This window comes from Hipposideros armiger, unplaced genomic scaffold (assembly GCF_001890085.2).
Source record: "Hipposideros armiger isolate ML-2016 unplaced genomic scaffold, ASM189008v1 scaffold_311, whole genome shotgun sequence".
Lineage (NCBI taxonomy): Eukaryota > Metazoa > Chordata > Mammalia > Chiroptera > Hipposideridae > Hipposideros > Hipposideros armiger.
In genome coordinates this window covers 578891-582028 of record NW_017731661.1, presented here as the reverse complement: position 1 = coordinate 582028, position 3138 = coordinate 578891, and the positions used below count along the sequence as shown (strand labels likewise).

Genomic DNA, 3138 nt, shown 5'->3' with positions numbered 1-3138 from the left:
AAAACTTGTAATATTGGGGTGCTTAATCACTGGTTCCCATGGGACGTTGTGTGTGTGTGTGTGTGTGTGTGTGTGTGTGTGTGTGTGTGTGTGTGTTTTATTGAGAAATAATTAAGCCAGAACACTTGGAAGACCTCCAAGCAAAAAAATACCTCCCATCCAAGAAGCTACCAGTTTGAGGTTGATTTCCATTAACAAGCATCCCTTTCAGGGTTTATGACTGTTGGCATCTCGGTTTGAAATATGCTGACCTGTTATCCTGGAGCCAGGGCCTGGCTGAGTGAGGGAAAAAAGAGAAAGTCGTTTCTGTGTGCTTACTTGAGAAGTAGGTTACTTGAGCTGAGGGCATGTCTGGGTAGCTCAGGGTGGGGGTTGAGGGAGGTAGGAAGAGAGGTGGAAGAGGAATGAGACAGCCTGCTCTGGAGTGTCCTTGGTGCTCTGCACGAGGTACCCACCCCCATCCCTGGAACCGTGTTTTATTTTAAGTCTCTTAGAGTACAAAAGCTTTGCATTGCCATCTTAAGCCATCCATCCATGACCACAGGGCTGTCAAATAGACTCCAGGCTGCCTAGACACCCTCAAGTACATGGAAAAAGGAGGGCTAGAGCTTTTATGATGTCCATGGCTCATTTCTTCACTGAGCATAAACTTTTCAGGAGAAAGATCACTAGCATATAGTCAGGGTGAGAAGACGGAGGAGAAAGCAAGGTGTGTGCTGAACTCACACGGAGCATGATATAGATCACAAAAGGCTGTCATGTGCATTTTGTTCCACTGACTAAGTACAATAAATGCCCAGTTTTCAGACCACCTAGGTTGGTCATCAGGAAACATCAGGATCACGGTCAGGGTCCTGACTGCTCTGCGACTGTGTGTGGTTCGATGCCGGCCGCTGCCACGAAGCAGCTCTGTGATCTCAGGCAAGTTACCTGTGTCTCTGTGGCTCCGCGTCCTTGTCTGTCAAATAAAGAAACTGCTGTGTGATATGTAAACCTCCCCAGGTCTGAGGTTTGCAGATTCCACAAACACGTAACCATCAATGTGTGTAATATAAAACCCAGAGGTGCTTAATTACAGCTTCTTAGGTAGCAGGTCAGAGAAAAAATGTTTTCTGGTTACATCCAGTTTGGCTAACTTGGAGTCAGGCATTGTATTTGGTTTGATTNCCATCTATTTCTTTGGAACATGAATATTAGTAAATGTTTCCAATGGTATAACTAGTCAACGGAATTTATCAAGTACTTACTAGGATATATGTCCTCAAATGATTACTAGGCAGTAACACAATCTTCTGAAAAGAAAGACTGTAAAAGCTATCCTTGATTACAGAGCTACACATCGGCCTGGCAGATATAACAAACAAGAGAGCTGTGCTGAAGACTACACTTGCAAAGCTCTCGGCTAAGATGCTGCCAATTCTTAGTTTTTTATGCTGGTTTAGACCCTTCACTTTGCCACCTGGGCTTGTCTGGGCAGACCAGGTGTGGGTTACTTTGCGGATCCAGTAGAAAATTGATAAAACTCCAGTAAAATGGAAGTAGTTCCTTACAAGTATATCCCCTAAGAGCTGAACTCAGGGTTTTAATACATGTTTAGAGAATCTTAGTCATTTGGAAGTTGAATAAAAAAGTAGAATTAACCAGGATAAAAGAAAAATAAGTGTGATACAAATGTGCTCCCTTCTCACAGTGAATGAGAAACCACTTTCATGCCATCTTTTGTTTATTAAAAGATAATCCTGAATATTTTCTTTTAAATTTTGTAGCATGTTAAAATGTTACCTAGTCAAATAGATGTAATTTAGATTTTTTAAATAGTTAAGGTTTTGAATTCCAAACAGGAACAGAATAAAGGTTCCTGAATTCTCCTGAATACACTGCTTAATCATTTTTACTCTTGTTGGGAGATAGTTATCCCTGGGTCTCTTGTGAGCAGAGGCACTGGTAGCTTTTTGTTCTGAATTATCTTTTCAGTGATGTTTGAACAGCAAACAGCCTTAGAAGACAGAGCTAGTGTTTCCCACCAAAGTGGATGCTGATTTGTTTGCTGTCTAGTATTATAAAGATAATATCTACCTCTGGAGCAAAGGATGGACAGGTTTGCTTGCAGTTCATCATGAAAGATTGGGATTTCCTAAACTTGGGGTTCCTCAGCTGTGACACAAACCCACGCCGAGTGCAGCATCCAGTCAGACCTGCTTCTCTTGCCTCTGGGGGACTTGAGGTACATGGAGACCAGTCACAAATATGAAGCTCATGCCACCTGTTGTTTTGTGAGTAATAAACTCTTTTGCTTCTGACCCAGGAGTTTGTGTCTTCTGCCAGCATCCATAAAACTGGGGCCAGCTANTGCTTCATGCCACACTGGACACGATTCCTCTCCCTCCTTTTCCCAAAGTGTCACTAACACAGGCAGCTATTTTGAGCACAATTTACTGTAGGTTTGGGGTCACAGAGGGAAGTTATAGCACGGAATAGGCAACAACTATTCTAATTTTCTCAGGCCATCTCCAGAACAAGAAATTTCTCATCAGTCAGGGCTACTTCTTTCTTTCTTTCTCTTTTTAAAATAATGGACTTAAATTTTTAGAGCAGGTTTAGGTTTACAGAAAACTGAGCAGAAAGCACAGACCAGGGCCATTTCTCATACTTAATTCAGAGCCTCATCTGCCCCCATGTTGGTAGGGCTTCTCTGTCTACAAAGACCCTTCTCCCTTCTGTCCCAAGGAGCCCAGTTTCCTTCTCCCTCACCATGAGATCAGGACGCTGGTTTTCCCCAGGGCTTCTACTGTGCAAGTCCACCAGGGTGGTTTCCCATAGGAAACAAGTCTTCCCTTCGAGGAGTGCCTTCTTCCTAGCCTAAGTGGCCCAGACCACAGCTAAGCCTTAAAACATCTCTCTTGTTTTCTTCCTGTTACATCTAAAGTAGATGTGTCATGTTCAGATAGTGAGCTAGTGTCCTAGGACAGAGGATTTGGGGTGGAGAGCACTTGCTAAAACAAGCCTGGGCTTTTGGTCCCAGCTGGCTGAGTGAAAAGCAGGACCCTGCAGGCTCTGACTGTGATTAGGGGTCCAGCCAGAACCCTCTCCCCTCCCAGCCTGCTCTCCTTCACACATATACCATGTTGCCAAAGCCTC

At 43.8% G+C, this 3138-nt stretch overlaps 1 protein-coding gene across 1 annotated transcript in view; it reads left to right on the top strand.

Annotated features, from left to right (window-relative positions):
• Positions 1 to 3138, top strand: part of ABLIM1 (actin binding LIM protein 1) — a 181132-nt gene that overhangs the window by 42883 nt on the left and 135111 nt on the right. The gene's annotated exons all lie outside the window — the stretch shown is intronic.